The sequence below is a fragment of the Crassostrea angulata genome, chromosome 5 (assembly GCF_025612915.1).
Source record: "Crassostrea angulata isolate pt1a10 chromosome 5, ASM2561291v2, whole genome shotgun sequence".
In the NCBI taxonomy this organism is placed as follows: Eukaryota; Metazoa; Mollusca; class Bivalvia; order Ostreida; family Ostreidae; genus Magallana; species Magallana angulata.
Genome location: NC_069115.1, coordinates 562,748 through 580,939, shown reverse-complemented (window position 1 = coordinate 580,939; position 18,192 = coordinate 562,748). Strand labels below are relative to the sequence as shown.

General features: G+C 34.6%; 1 pseudogene; it reads left to right on the top strand.

The window, feature by feature from the left end:
- The first annotated feature begins 3,964 nt into the window (after positions 1-3,964).
- Positions 3,965-16,955, top strand: LOC128186211 (uncharacterized; annotated as a pseudogene).
- The last annotated feature ends 1,237 nt before the right edge of the window (positions 16,956-18,192 follow it).

The window sequence follows — 18,192 nt, the reverse complement described above, 5'->3', positions numbered from 1 at the left end:
ATTAATTAGCTAAGAAACAGGAAATTAGATATTAGAATTAATTAGCAAAAACTTGTTAATTTTTATTCTAAGACAAAGACAGATACCGGAAAAATGGTGCCAGAAGAGTCTTCAATAATGTACCTTAGAGCTGTGATTTCGGTGGTCACTGATTAATGGCTAGTAATAAAGATATAAGGTTCTTTAGCAATAGGGGGGGTGACATGTAGGGGCACCTGTTGTAAAAGAAAGTAGAGTGGTCTATCATATAAAACAACAGAAAAATAGGCAAAATTACTTTAAAATAAAACAAAAACTATTAAAAAATAAATTCCAAAGAAAATTCTGGAAATCAAAAAAATATTTGCTCTACGATAAAAAGTCTAAAGACACTTATATTAAGTCATCAACAGATCCAAAGTTAAACAGGAAGTAGCTAAGTGTGATAGGGGGGATGTTATCATGGGTAGGTGTGGTAGGGGTTGTAGTTAGCATATATGAAATGTTTGCTATATTATACCTGTCATGTGAATTTTGTATTACATTTAATGATTGCTAAGTTTTAATAATGTGCACTGAATGTATGGTAATGTGTGAATGATGAGAGTGTGTAAAATGTCACATGTCCTTTTATGAGGTGCTCTGTTCATGTAAATATGTTATATTTTTCATTGTTTATCTTATTAAAAATGATTGAAAAAAATATCTTGATTTTCTTACCTGTCTGATGTACACAAGAAAGAGGACTGAGACGACTGGTAGAAATACGGGTATACATGTGTCAAATTTCACCGTTGGTGACAATACAGCATCCCGCATTGTTTATCCGTCATTGTTGATCTTTCACAAGGGAGGCAACCCCTGAAATCAGAAAAAAACTATACTCTCAGCATATAATTCATAAAATCGAAATTATAGGTAAATGCTTCAAGAAAAATTTAAGATCAGAAAAATAACGCCTTATGCGGCTTCTAAGAGAGATATTTGAGAGTAAACATACCTACCTCCAAGTACATGTGGGTTTTACGTGTTGACAAACAGGCTCAGCACCATCCAGGAAGTTGCATCTTGCGCATCTAAAAAATTGTTCCATTGAAATAAGTGTGACAACTCCACTGAAGTGATAATTCTCCTATCCAATGAGTCCAAAACCAATACTATAGGCCTAACATAAGATGCCATAAAAAGGAAGAAAGAAAAGAAATTGTCTCTATGTATATGGAACTACAATTACTAAATTCAGTTTGATTGGCTATTTCCTTGCGTAAGACCTTAAGACCTGGAAGAGCTATATGTATAGAGCTTTGCACGTCAGCATAGAGTGTGTTATGTGTTGCTTACTGTGCTTAAGCCCTGAACGTTAGTGGAGTGTGTGTGATATTGAACTGAATGAGCTGTTTTTCCGCACGTTATCCTCAATTTTTTGTCAGTAAAATCTGAGTCCATTCTAGATCGTTTGTATTTTATTACGTTGTCTTGTTGGAAGAAGGAGATTTGGTTTTACATTGAGATATAATGTACCTTAATTTCATCAACTTAAATCCAATTGAAATTTTGTTTTGTTCTGGAGTTTTAATCAGCGTATGATTTAGGGAGTGTAACGAATGGAGCTTTCCCTTGAATTTACCATACAAATCATATGCAAGAAACATTTGCAAACGTAAGGTAATGTTTCAGTAAAAAATCGAATAAAATCCTACCGGGCCACCTACAACTTCGCTTAAAAATATACAGTCGTGAATTTATGCTCGAATTGTTATGTTGAACCAATCCCCGAAATCATTTTAGTTCTAGATCGTCATGAGAATGAATGGAAGGGATAATTTCCTAAAGCTGCTATACATAAGGAACACTAAAAGAAATATTGGTCAAACCATGTGTTTTTCGTCATGTTAATAATAAATTTAGACTCCCCTCCTAAAAAAAAAATAAACAAAAACAAACAAACACAAATAAATGATTTAAAAAAAGAAAAGAAAAATAAAACATAGAATATTTTAATGTTTTATATTTCGGTTCCGTTCTGTAATGAATAGCGATTTCCTTTTCACACACAACATGACTTCTTATAATATCATAATGTTTAACTGACTTCGTAATATATTATTTGAACCATAATTATTTTATTCAAAACAGGCTATTTTTTTTCTTTAAATGTAATTTAATTTAAAATGTACATTTGCTAAACACGTACAGAATTGTATTTGATAACTTATGATTGACGATACACAATGTATTTTTTCCTTGTCAACATATTCTGAGCAACACTCTTTGCACAGTATAAACACTTGTGGATTAAAGAGAGAGAGAGCGGAAAATGTTACCGGTGTGTTTACTGAGAATATTAACTCTCCACCGTTTGAACTACTATTTGGACTTATGTGTAATACTGTGGAATCATTTAATTTCGTGGGAGCAAATTTTCGTGGATTGCGGATTTTTTGCTTCTTTGTGGAGATGTAATTTTGTAGATGTGCAAGTTTTTAGTTTGGGTAGGTAAACTAATTTTTTTATAATTAGTTTTCGTTAAGGATGTAAATTCGTGGGCAAGGGGTACCCACGAATACCACAAAAATTGGGCCACTAGGAATTCTAATGCTTCCACAGTAAAAGCTGGCTTAAAAGTCTTGAAATTATTATAATTTAGCTTCACTTTGGAACTTTGCAAAATGTTAATTTCCCATTCACATTATAGAAGGTTTTTTGCTCAAAGCAAACATCTGAGTAATGGCCATGGAAATAAGCAACTATTGAAACTAGGAAACTAAAGAGGGACACACATTGTCGGCAATTGTTTGATAATTTAAAACAAATAAAACGTAATTTCGTTTTGAGCAAACCTCAAAATGACTGTTTCTTAGAACATGAAAAATGATTAGAACTATTAATTTACGTCCATGTATTCAATAGTGGAATGTAATAAAAATCAAAAGGATATGTTCTTATATGTTTGCAGGCCTTAAGTCTGCAAATCAATATCATTTGTACTATATTATCTTAAATGATAATCGATATAAGAAACTGTACTTTTGTCCTTTGGGGTATTTGGACTGTGACTAAAAAGAAAAAAAGAAAATAGTTGCAAAACATATAAAAAAGACTTTTTCTGAAGAACTAGTATTACTTTTTCTCACACAAGTAAAATAAAATAAGGTAGGAAGGTAGATAAATTCAACCTATTAAATTAGCACCAAAAAGCTGATCATTTTAGGGGATTAAATGATATGTTTAAGAACAAAAAATACAAGATATTTATGTCCTCATTTAACATGTAACGTGGCTTTGTCCCTTTTTGAGATGATATGACTTCAGCGATAATTTATAACTTAAACCATTATTTACTTACTCTTTTGTGTCCTCAAGTAAGTTGATTTCTAGAATTTATAAAACTTTATATGTTAGGAAATGTAATTAAACTCTGCAAAAACGTCGTTGTTGTTGAATCTACATTTCATTATGTGTAGACATTTTATTAGGATAAAATGATTAGCCATTTTGGACGACATGGTTGTGGCGTTCACACAACTATTGGTTCAAATATCTGATAGGTGTTAATTCGATAGTTTATTTGTAAAGTCACCGAAATCTTATCGGTATGAATTGAGTGTAAATTTATCTTCCAAAGCGTCTATTTGACAGCATTTAGAGACCACTAAACAAAGCACTCCAAAGTCAATATGACATGGTTTTGATGTGGATTGCCCTTCGTAGGAAAACCCTTCATCATAAGATATATGACCAATTTCACATCAAAATGTACATCAAGGTGAAAATTTACGTTAGATGCATAAGAAACAGTTGTCAATTTATCTGTTTAATATTCATCAATGATAAATATAAAACGACGATTTTGTTCAGGCCTTGGGAATAGCTGTATTGATTTTGACAGGAGGCACAGGGCCATGAATATCGTTATATCGGAAGAATCATGCCTTGTTCTGTTTACATAAGATAAAAAGAAGCGCTTCCGGAAAAAGAGTGCATCACGTGATATCTCATTAGTGACGATTGCTACATTGTATTAGACAAAGGAAATCTAGCTGTACACACCAGGTTGAACTAGGGTTTGTATTTTCATACACATTTTAACTTTAACAAGAAAATGCAGTATAATAATGTTAACTCGTGCTTTATTATATCCCGAGACAGGAATAAATGTTTAAAATCAATACTTACAAAGCATTGTAAATGCAGGTCAGTGACGTGTCTCAAAAACAAACGTGGTTTCAGTGAGTCGATAGATGGAATGTTGTTCTAGAAACCGTTTTTCAAAGTAAATATCTAACGAAGCTTTACATCAGCCAAAATTACGGCGTAATTAATTTGGGGGTAGATGGTGGAAAGGGGATCTTTTAAGGGGACTTTTTTGTATATTTGTGTGGAAAATGATCAAACCATGTTCTTTCATAAAAATGTTTCTGATTGAAATTCCACTGAATATTAAGAAGAGATTACAAAATATCAGTTTAAGATCACTCAAATGAGCTATTTTTCTATTTATCAGGTTTTAAAATATTCCCCTACTTTTCAGTCGGTGTAAAGAGGACATTAATGAAACAACAATTAATAAATATTATCTGACTTTTAGCCTATCCATCTACAAGACAACACTGCGTTTTTATAAAAGAACGTAAATATTATTTAATTTGTCCACTTCAGTTATTCTATCTTAATCCATGCATTATACCGAGCACGATTAATCTGGGTCATCATAACACCCATGGCTCTTTAAAGTGCATAAACTACTGTTCAGATAAGCAATTTTTCTATTAAAGAATCATAACTAATACCAAATGTAAAGAAGGGAAATTAAGGTATCCGACCCATTTTAGGACCTATTTTTTCTTACCATGAATATCTATGAATCAAACACTCTGATATTAATTCGGAGCAATTTTGAAAAAAAATATTGTGAACTAAGCTGTAATTAATTAATGAAGATTGCATTAAGATTTATGGGAACAAGCAATTTTTTTTTTCAAAATAAAACAGTAAGTAGAAAGAATATCATTGAATGTTTCGGTAGAAAACTTTAATCATAAGGAATACCAAAAACTATTGGAAATAAATTTGACATCAAATACAATTTTTTTTAGAAATATTTTTTTTATTAAAACCAAAGGGACGCAACTCTTCAAGAAAATGAAAAGGTCATTTATTACGACACATTCCTCTCTTACATATTGAAAATTATGTCCAAGTATAAAGAGTATTACGTCCATACACATCTGTTATGTATCCAGTTTCTGTGAATTTGGTGCTATTATGGATCGGATACCTAAGACTCAAAATTAGAAAATTAGAAAATACGTTTTCTCTTAAGACAACTTACCACGGGATTTTTTTTAATAGAATAATTACTCCAAACAAGAACATTTTAATGCATTCTACCATTTAAAATAGTGCTCTGAAAATGTTGTTTATCAAATTTAAACATCTTCAATGTGAAAGGAATCTTCGTTAACACATTCATCATAAAATGATTCAATATTTGAAATATGTCTCACACGCATGCACCTAAAATATGAACACCAGCTCCCTAGCCCCCAATTTCCTGACCATCTACATCATGTATGAATAACAACTTCGTATCTCCCAACCCATCCCACACATATCTCATTAATACTTTGACTAATATTGGGGGCAAGTTTACCCCGATTAGTTTTAACTTAAAACGCAGAAATCTTAATTGGACCTGCATATTTACACATTTTTTATCTACGCATAATTTTTTTTAAAAATCTCTAAATCATTGATATTATTTGATTGCTATATGTACAAAAATCATTCAAAATCATTTCAATGCTGATCTACATTAAATTCATTGTGATATCACGTTGTTAAATTTTTGTTAGCTATATACACTGGTAGACACTGCACATGGTGATATACGTGTATACAATATCATAAGACACCCCATGTTAAAACAAAGCATATCTAAAGTACTACGCCTGTTAAGGAGTCAAAATCCTTCCGTAAAACCTACTTATATCACAACTAATACAACGTAAAAGTTTTACTTGTTTGGTAAAAGACAAAGATGGTCATATATATGTTCAAAATCAGACTAAGTAATTGCATCTCAACAGATTAATATTCATCTGTTAATATTTTGATAATACAAATGTGCATAATTAAGCATATAAGTTTAGATTCTGTATTGTTTCATGAAAAGAAAAAAATATTTCTCCAATCAAAAGAACTAATCTAAAGTAAACAAAAATATCTATATGTAGATGAACTACCTTCAAGGTACCATTATGATTAAATTAATGATATGCATACATGATTTTCAGAGTTATAACTGGACCATACAGAGAGGACTTGACCATGGACACTCGACACAGCGCCCAGGATGTGGTGCGTTGTGGTGTGTGTGATACTCCTTTCCCTCCACTTTACTGTGACTTCTGTCAGACCAATCTCTGCAAAGCTTGTGTTGGGGAACACATGCTGGATTTATCCAAAAAACATCAGGTGGTACCGTTCCAAGACCGAGGATCTACTCCAAATTATCCCATTTGCCCAAAACATTCCCCCAAGCAATGTGAACTTACCTGTGAACAATGTGACATTCCTATTTGTACCCACTGTGTTTCCTCTGAAAGTCACAAAAATCATAAATTAGTAGACATTTTTACCAACTACGAAAAGAAAAAAGAGGATTTACAAAATGATTTGCATAAATGTAAGAAATACCTGTCTCCTAAATATCAAGAAATTGCAAAACACATCGCATTTCATAAGGCTGATCTGAGAAAAAACTCCGAGAAATTGACAACAGACATCAACAAACATGGAGAGGCCTTGCATAGAGAAGTAGACACCATTATACAGAAACTGAAATCCGATCTTGATGAAATGGACTCCAAAATCCTGGCTGTTTTAAATAAACAAGATCAAATCACACACACCATTTCTAAAATCACACAGAGCATTGCTGATCTAAAGAAGTTACTGGACTCCAATGATATCAGCCTTGTCTCTGCCTACAAATCGAAGATTGATGAATTTATAAAATTGCCACCTAAACTCGCAGTTTCTCTACCAAACTTTACCCCTCAGAAAATTAACCCAGAACAACATTACCAGCAGTTTGGCTCCCTGTCAGCATTCTCCATTACAACTGAGGAACATGGCTACACCATGGAAACCTCAGAAGCTGGATCCTCTCCTCTCAAACAACTGCTTGATGAGCCACGGATCATCTCCATTATAATGACAAAATATACATACTTAAACAGTGTTACTTGTCACAGTAATGAAGAAATCTGGACGTGTGGTGATTTTGATAAGATCATGGGTTTCTACAACCTGCAGGGAGAACTAGTGAAGTCAGTCCAAACGAAATCAGGTAGCGATCCACGGGACATAGCAGTGACAAGGAGTGGGGATCTAGTTTATACTGATTACAATGATAGAACTGTGAACATATTGAAAAATAAACATATACAAATATTAATTAAACAACGGGGGTGGAAACCACGCAATGTCTGCATTTCCTCCTCCGATGACCTCCTGGTTGTCATTGACAATGATGATGGTAAGCAAACAAAAGTTGTGCGCTACTCTGACTCCACAGAGAAACAAAGTATTCAGTTTAATGAGAAAGGACAGCCTTTATATTCATCTGGTGACATTAAATATATCAGTGAGAACAAGAATCTAGATATCTGTGTTGCTGACTCTAAGGCCCGTGCAGTTGTGGTGGTCAATCAGGCCGGAAAACTCCGGTTTACCTATACTGGTCCTCCCTCTACTACCAAGGGATCATATAGTCCATGCGGCATCATAACAGACAGCCAGGGTCGGATCCTGACTGCAGACAATAACAACGACTGTATCCATATCCTTGATCAGGATGGACAGTTCCTCCGCTACATTGACAATTGTCAGTTAGACTGGCCATGGGGTTTGTGTGTGGACACCAGAGACAACCTGTTTGTGGCTGAGAGCAGCACAGGTCAAGTGAAGAAAATACAATATTGCATGTAAACAAACTGTGTTCATATATATATATATATATATATATATATATATATATATATATATATATATATATATATATATATATATATATATATATATATATATATATATGCACTGTGTATACACTTGAGTTAATGTAAAACAGATTACAATATTCATTATTATACATTTTGTTTCATGAAATAGAAAGAAAATGTGTTTATACTCGTGTAATAGGTCAAACAGTGTATATTACTGGTCAAAAAATCGTGTGGTTAAATATTTTAATATTACAGCCTATCTGTATTCAATATTTACAAAACCTGACAATGTCATATCAACTGATGTTTGTGACCGTTTATATATTGACAGCATGTATTTACAGATAATGTACAGAAACTATGGATATTAAAAGATTATAAATTGCAAACTGTGTACATTATCAAAATGTATCGGAATACAATTTCTTTTTCTTGTCTCATTGTAATTTATTTTTTTATAATACTTTACTTTTTATGTAAATGACATAATATTTGATAAATATATGAGCCGCGACGAATAGAAATCGACCTTATCTCATGTTACGTCATAATCTATCTCTCGATACTACTCGACCTAAATTCTGAGTACTCTGAGTAGGGTGCGCTGCTTGTTAAAAGATAAAGAGAAGTGAGTTAAGTAAGATTAACAGAGTGAAACAGGGATGGTAATATTATTACGTTTTAGTGAAGATAAAAGATAAGATAAATAGTATTTACAATTAAAAGACATAAAAGCACTTTTGCAGAATTCAGTTCTGAGGTGGTTCAATTTGCCCACTTCCAGTTTGAAATTATAAACATCTGGAAGTGAGACAACACTGCCCGGCAGTCTGTTCCATTGGACTATGGTAAGAGGGAAGAAAGAATATTTGTAAACATCGGCCCTCCTTAATTAAAGGTTTCTCCAACCTAGGGTATGTAGCATACTTGTTACACTGGATGTCCTGCTATAGCCAGACATCACCCACCTCGCTGCTCTGCGCTGTACTGCCTCAATTTGGTTAGTATGTGTAGCCAAGTGAGGGTCCCAAACGCTGGCAGCATACTCAAGCTGTGGGCGTACCACAGCCTTGTATGCTGCTGACCGAAGCTGCTGGTTCTTGGTTGGAATATATCTACGTAGAAAGCCAAGGGTGCTGTTGGCTTTATTTGTAACCCGACTGATATGTGCATACTCCAGTTTAGGTCATCCGATATATATCAACACCCAGATACCGAGCTGATGAGGTATTTTCTAACACCTGTCCGTGTTGTATATATTTGGTAAGGATGGGGGTTCTGGATGTTTTTACATGGATAACCTGGCACTTACTTGGGTTGAATTCCATATCCCACAGGGTCTTCCAGTGCTCAAGTTTCCTTAGGTCCTCTTGGAGCATTGACTGACGTTCATTGCCATCTAAAGTAATATAGATGAAAGGGTCATCGGTGAAAAGTTTGACTTGTGATTTCACTTCCTCTTGTAAGTCATTTATATATGCAAGAAATAAAATGGGACCAAGGACTGAGCCTTGGGGGACCCCAGATGTAACAGGGATGGGGGTAGAGAACTCGCCGTGTACCGATACCCTCTGGGAACGATTACTGAGGAACCCTTTGATCCATGCTAGGTTTCGGCCTCGAACACCAAACTGATGTAGTTTAAAAAGTAATTTATTGTGTGAGACCTTATCAAAAGCTTTGCTGAAGTCCAGCAGGATCAGGTCGGTTTGTTTACCATTTTGGATGTTCCGAGAAAGTTCATCTACAGCATCACCAACTGGGTTTCACAACTGCGTTGCTCCCTAAAATCATGTTGGAGATCATACAAGATGTTGTTCTGTGTAAAGTGCCTTACTAAGTTTGATGCGATGATATGCTCCATAGTTTTGCCCAGTATACAGGTAAGGGTTATTGGTCTGTAGTTGGCCGGTTTTGATCTGTCCCCCTTCTTAAAAAAGGACTTACATTTGCTGTACACCACTCTTTGGGTACTATACCTGTGTCATATAAGAGCTGAAAGAGGATTTGAATTATTGGGCTTACTCATGGTGCAGTTCCTTCAATAAGATGGGAGATATTTGGTCAGGGCCAGCTGCTTTCAGATTTTTTAACAATTTCTCTATACCCTTTGTGCACACCTGTATGTTAGGCATGAGGCTTCTTGATGTAGAGGATTCATCAGTAAAGGAGGCACTTGCATACTTAGCTGGGGAGCGATACTGTTATGGTCTCTCACCTTCATGTCACATAGTTGGGAGAGGGATAGAGGATATTTGGGTCTAAATACCGACTGAAATTAGCCGTTTAAAATGATAGCCTTCTCTACTGGTGTTGATTTGAGGGTTCCGCCCTCCTTGAGCGGTGACACACCAAACGAGTCCCTCGTAGCATGCTTTAAGAAGGAGAACAGTTGGTTTTTTTTGGGGGGGGGGGCATAGGTTTGTTTGGGGCCTGTTTCCGAGTACGGTTTTGCGGTATACTAAATCAATCAATATTCGTATTAATGCTCAAGCAACTTAATTTGTGTTCCGAGAACTCATCAAATGCACGTTTAAAAAATTCTCCAGATAATCACACACACACACACACACACACACACACACACACACACACACACACACACACACACACACACACACACACACACACAATAAATAAATAAAACATTGTGGTGCTTAAAGTGACATGGTCATGATTTTGGTCGAATCTAAGTTTCTACGTTCATTTTTTACGTTGCTTTAGAAATGCATTTCTATTATTCAACCAAAATGTGACTATCAATCATAGAGTTATATCATGCAATTAAGCTACAGAGCTCATGATTTGCTGTCAAGGCTTGTACCCTGTTTATGTTTACATAGGTTCAATGTTACGGTAAAATGTCTTTTTAACGCTGATTTCTATCTTTTCTAATTCGTTTTAAGCATAAATAAATAGTTCCTAGCATGTATCACTTTCATTTTAGGTCTAAAACTAGAATTTTTACTTAAAAATTCAATAAGTAAACAAAAACATGACGTAAGCTTTGTTTTTTATGACAATTAAGAATTGTGGTCTCTGTATCTCGTGTATTACACGACGACTAACACTCAAATTTTGGCTAAATATATTAGGCATGCCTTACTAAAGCTTTGTAAATATTAATTGTGACACGATGGCGGTGTTTTTCTTTGCAGTTTACCATTTTGTATTAGCGACACAGTACAAGGCTAATGGGGGCGGAGCTATTTGCTGTACTGTATTACCTGATAAGCCGTGCGGTGTTTGCCAATAAACCGTTTTGTATTAGCCAACTTTTCTGTATCTGAAATACAGAACGATCTAAATATAAATCAATGCAACAGTAAATGCAACATATTTAATTCTAATGTCAATTTTAATAAAATCAATATGCAAATGATATTCAAAACTACAAAAATATACAAAGCAAGAAAAGGAGTATGGGTCCTTCTCAATAAAAAAATCCCATTAAAATTAGGACATTTTACATTCAGGAACACAGCACTTAATTCTAATGACAGTTTCTAGTATTTAGATTCTACCAAAAATGAAGATACGCCATTTTTCAAACACATTAAAGGCCCATTTTGTATTATATTTTGTGTTTCGGTTTTCCTGACCTTCAATAAGATTTCTTCATTCCTTATCATTTACGGCTGGTCCAAATCTAGAGGCAATGTTTTCTTTCACTTTGCTCTCATGAACGTCACAGTCCATAAGTAGTCAAAATATCCCCGCAATCAAAGTCGATCAAACAGCTTTCTGAAGCGCCCGCATTCGAATCTGCGCAAAAACGAAGAATTCGAAGCCCTTCAAATACGTGATGCTCTGTCTCTATATTTTCGCATATCTGCGATAAGGTAATATCGTATACCTCGTCCGTTAGGAAATCAAGAGAGCTCATCTCCAACTTACCCTAGCTGTGGTCAAATCTAAACTGATACAGTCTCACGCGATCTGCGTAAATTGCGTAATAATCATCTAACTCCAATACACTTATTGACCCGGGAATACACCTGTTTTTTTTTATATAGGAAGAAGTGAACTTTACATTACACTGCTATTCAGTTAGAAGTCTCAGATGCTCAATCGTGTCACAAATCATTCAAAGAATTCGACAGTTTCTCTATGTTTGATACAAATTTGGGTGTGGACTTGTGCTACGCATTCGTCCACCCCCAAATTTGTATCAAACATAGAGAACCTGTTTCGTTCTCTAAATAATACAAACAGCACAATATCTTTTCGCAAAAATCCTTACCACGCCCCTTTAAATATAACCGATTCTATCTTCTTTTGACATCAGTATCACTGTCCCGTTTACACTAGGGAATCAACAATATCATTTCGAGGAATTGACATGGCAATGTACATTTAATTTCTGTTTTTAATTCATTCGTACTTTATTTTTATTCATAATGCTTCGATATCTAGGACTGCCTTTTCTTTAAAAAAAATCGTTTTTAATATATGTAAACACGATTTATTTTTTGCATTTATTTATTTATTTTTCTATTAGATATCTGATTACTAGCTTACTTATTTATTTCATATTTTTATATTTTTGGGGGGAAAAGTATATGTATGGGGATAGTCATTTAAATTTTAAAAAAAATACAAACAAACCTGTTATACTTATAATGTGGATTCCAACATTAAAAATTACGAAAGTAATTATTTTTTAAATGAATTCATTGACCTGCATAACATTTTGCAGTCATAATCAGGCACGTAGCAACGTTTTGGAAAGGGGGGGGGGGGGCAGACTCATCCCAAAAATCTTGACAAGCCCCAAAAAAAATAAACTGTGGGGGTGGGTGGGGGGGGGAGTATAAGATCTAGACTATAAATTCAATTTCACTCTTTATTTCCATATTTTCATTTCATTCCATTCATTCACAGACGCGCAGAAAAAGTAGGAGGGGTGCAACTACATGGTAATACAATTTTTTACATGTAATTTTCAGACAATTAGTTGCCTGATAATAACAGTATGTCGTGAACAGAAAATTACTTCGACGCGACTTAAAAGACCTAAACAACCAGAGAGCGAATTGACATAGAGCCTGGAATAAGATCGGAACGCCTGCTGCCATGGCGAAAACTGTTGACAGTTGTCGAGCTTGAGGTTTGTACATAGAATATAAATGATCAGAACGATTATTAGAATTCATTATTAATGAAGCATGCTTTACACAGGCATGTTGAGTTAGTTTGAAACTGGGGTGCTTATGTTGAAATCGATTCTGCTCAGGTAAACAGGCACCTGAATTCAGGTGCCTGTGGGTAAAGGTAGATTCAGGAATTTCCTTTTCTGTAGGGCTACAGGGGACGAAATACCCAAATTTTTCAGAGATTTAAAGAGTAAGAAGGACTTGCACATGTATTGCTGAGCCCCATTACTCCACAAGGTTTTGAAAGATTAGAACCTAAATGGGGGGGGGGGGGGGTAATGAGTATACTTCCTATAAATTTTGTGTTTGCTGTAAATGGGGTACATGTATATGTAACCTTTCGTGTACTGTTATTGTGTGTTGGTGGTTGTATTGGTGTAAGTAGGCACGCTTTTCAAATTGACTAATTTGGTGAAAGTACATGCTGTCTGTTTGATAATATCACAAACATTTTTAATAAAAATAAGGCAAAAAAAAAGTCCATGCAAAGTAATTATTTATGAAATATTAATATATTTAGAAAACAAAATGTTTTGAAGCTTTTCATTTTCTTTTCTTACTGATGTTGAATTTTTTTCTTTCTAGGTGTACCATTTGAGGAAGTTTTGATTTCCGGATACTTCCAAGCAAATTGATCTCCAAAACTTCATCCGTTACATGTGGATAAAACCTGTCTAGTACAAGGTTTGTAAATCTAACTTTTTATAGAAATAAGTTGACAGGCATCAGCAATACTCAATCCTTCCAACTCAAGTAGCTTATTCATAATTTCCAATTGGTTTACTAATATAACTTACATGTAGCTTCTTTTAATAGGTCCGTGGTCTTTATTCAGGTTATGGTGAAGTTTCATGGACCTCTTGTTTTTCACCAGCTTTCAGTTAGATAAACAAATCTATGTTGCAATTTGAAAGTACCGGTAAAGTTTATTTGAAAATTACTAAATAAATATAAGAAGTTTGGAAACAATAAATCCCCCCCCCCCCTGAAAAAAAAAATAAGTGTGAAGATAGATTATTTCAATCAAATCAATTCTTTCAAGTTGTGTCCTAAAATATAGTGTTTTCATATTTTAAAGATTTTGTATGTAAAAATGCTGTACTTCAACACAAGAAACATAAGATGTTTTCAATATTAGATATTGATCAGATCCATAAACCAGAAATATGGAATTCATCCCCCCATATGTCATCCATATTTTGATTGATTGATATTGTAAATGAGTCAAATCCAGTCTCAAATGGTGATCCCACTGGCCCGACCTGTTTTATCAAGACGAGACAATAAAATGGCAAAAATCAGTTTCAAATTTATAAAACTTTAATCAAAATTTCAAAATTCAGTTCATTAATTGTTTTAAACTGTTAACATGTAAATATACATGTTTAAATTTATTAAAATTATTGCTGCACTGTATTGTTTGATTAAACAAAAACAGAAATAACAATTTTAATTAAAGCTTTTGCTTGTTAAAATGTAATTATATTGACAGTCTGTTATTGTCATTTTTTAATTTGATAAAAATAATTTGTTAATAACATGTATAATTGATTAAAATAATTTATTTTGGATTTAAAAAACAAATAGATCTGAAATAGTTAAACTTCTATAACATGTCCCATTATGATTTAAACTTAATATGATAAGTATACATTTATTTCAGAATCCTCTTTGCGCCATACATAAAAGATAGACCATGGACCCTCGAAGCAGCGCCCAGGATGTGGTGCGTTGTGATGTGTGTGATACTCCTGTCCCCCCACTACACTGTGACTTCTGTCAGACCAATCTCTGCAAAGCTTGTGTTGGGGAACATATGCTGGATTTATCCAAAAAACATCAGGTGGTACCGTTCAAAGACCGAGGATCTACTCCAAATTATCCCATTTGCACAAAACATTCCCCCAAGCAATGTGAGCTTCACTGTGAACAATGTGACATGCCTATTTGTGTCCACTGTGTTTCCTCTGAAAGTCACAAAAATCATAAGTTAGTAGACATTTATACCAACTATGAAAAGAAAAGAGAAGATCTACGAAAAGATTTGCAAGAACTGATTAAATCCCTTTCTCCGAAATACCAAGAGATTGCAAACAAAATAACAGTGCAGAAAGCTGATCTGAGTAAAAACTCAGAGAAATTGACAACAGCAATCAACAAACATGGAGAAGTCTGGCACAGAGAAATAGACATCATTATACAGAAACTGAAATCTGATCTTGATGAAATGGACACCAAACACCTGGCTGTCTTAAACAAACAGGAAGATGAAATCACACACACCATTTCTGAAATCACACAAAGCGTTGCTGATCTGAAGAAGTTACTGGACTCCAATAATGTCGGCCTTGTCTCTGCCTACAAATCCAGGAATGCTGAATTCAGAAGATTGCCTCCTAAACTCACATTTTCTCTACCAAACTTCACTCAACAGAAAATTAATCCAGAACAAATTTACCAACAATTTGGTTCCCTGTCGGCATTCTCTATTACAACAGAGGAACATGGCTACACCATGGAAACCTCAGAAGCTGGATCCTCTCCTCTCAAACCACTGCTTGATAAGCCACGGATCATCTCCACCATACAGACACAGTATGGAGACTATTCTAATTATCTAACCAGTGTTACTTGTCACAGTGATAAAGAAATCTGGGCGTGTGGTTATGATTGTGAGATGATGCATCTCTACAACCTCCAGGGAGAACTAGTGAAGTCAGTCCAAACCAAGTCGGGGAACGATCCAATGGGCATAGCAGTGACAAGGAGTGGGGATCTAGTTTATACCGACTACGATGATAAAACTGTGAACATAGTGAAGAAGACACAGATACAGACAGTGATCAGACCACAGGGGTGGAGACCTTTCAATGTCTGTAGTACCTCCTCTGGTGACCTCCTGGTTGTCATGGACAATAATGATAAACAAACAAAAGTTGTGTGTTACTCTGGCTCCACAGAGAAACAAAGTATTCAGTACGACGACAAAGGACAACCTCTCTATTCATCTGGTGACATTAAATACATCAGTGAGAACAGGAACCTAGATATCTGTGTGTCAGACCATGACGCCCATGCAGTAGTGGTGGTCAATCAGGCCGGGAAACTCCGGTTTACCTACACTGGTCCTCCCTCTACTACCAAGGGATCATTTAAACCATACGGCATCACAACAGACAGCCAGGGTCGGATCCTGACAGCAGACTGGTACAACAACCATATCCACATCCAGGATCAGGACGGACAGTTCCTCCGCTACATTGACAACTGTCATTTACCATCTTTACAGGAACCATGGGGTTTATGTATAGACACCAGAGACAACCTCTTTGTGGCTGAGTGGATCACAGGTAAAGTGAAGAAAATACAATACTGTGTGTAAACAAACTGTTTACATGTACATTCATATAAATGAGTGAACTATGTATAAATTTGAGTAAACCAAGAAAAATATGTTTATATGTTATTGATATTAAAAACTCTATGTATGGTTGTGTAATACATATTTCTCAAAACTGTCTGCATATTACGTGCAAACAAATGGTGTTTAAATGGTATGTGTTAATTTAATGTGCCTACAAACTGTAACATCAACTGTGTATGTTCATGACTGTATACACACCAGTTAAACACATACAATGTATTTCTCACATGTAAATTACAGATGAAGCTAATAGTAACGACTGACAAAATGTGATTTTAAAAATGCAAAATGTGTAAATAGTTTTAAATCAGTTGTATAAATAAAGCTTTTTGTCAGCGTGTAAATTCATTTTTAAATTATTTCTATTGCTCAGTTAATTTGAATTTGGGTAAGTCAATAAATATATATATGGTAAACATAAATTGAATTTTGACAACGTCAGAAGTCAAGAAGTGAAACAGAAAACATTGATCATTGGTACTGTTGACATTTTTAAACATCTCTACGGATTTTCTAGATCATCTTAATTAAATGGACATCAAACTTATGTATCAAATATATTTTCTCTTAATGATTTTTCAAAATTGAGGATGCAAGAAGAAATATCTGATAGTATAATGTAAAAGTAATTAGACAATTTAAAGAAAAAGATTCTTTTGAATTGTTTCAGACTGTGTGTATAGCTAGGACATACGTGACTGTTATTTTCGCACAGGATGAAGCTCTGTCATTGAGTCAGCTGCAGTATAAGTGATGGGCCCGGTAAGGGGACTGAATGACACTGCTTCATTCTGTGCGGGATGGAGAAGGTTGGGGGTGGAGGGAGTTTTACAAGTGTTTTTAACTAGCAGTTATTCAAACTCTATAGGGATTTCATTTTAAATATATTGTTTCATCTTAGACAAATATATTTACCTAATTAATCGAAGAAGGGGGAAGGCATATTGCTTTGCTGCTGTCCGTCTCACTGTATATCGGTCGGTCCACCAACAGTTTCTGTTCATTTTCTTTGCAGAGGATTAACATATTGAAATGAAATTTGGTATACAAGCTTAACATGATTAATATCTAAGTCAAGTTCGATATTGAGTACGATCGAGCAATTTTCGACAGAGTTATGGCCCTTGGGCGTAGAAAAATTCCAGTTATTTGCAGTTTCCACTCATTTTCTTCACAGAGGATGAACATATTGAAATGAAATTAAATAAACAGGTTTATAATAATAATATTTAGGTCAACTTCGATTTTGGGTACGATTGAACAATTTTCGAAAGAATTATGTCCCTACACATATTAAGCATAAAAACAAGGATTTTAATAAATATCCCTATATGGACAATGCTAGCCTTATCAAAATTGTAGGGACGTAGAATTTTTTTTTATTTATTTGCCGTTTTCATTTATTTCCTTCGCAGAGGATGCACATATTGATATGAAATTTGGTATACAAAGTAATTATGATAATATCTTGTTCAAGTTCGATATCAGATCAATTGTGCAATTTTCGACAGAGTTATGCCTCTTGGACTTAGAAAAATTCCAATTATTTGCCGTTTTCGTTCATTTTCTTTTTGGATGTTTCCAAGGGAGGGAGGGGAGGATAAGTGTTTCACAAACATCCCTT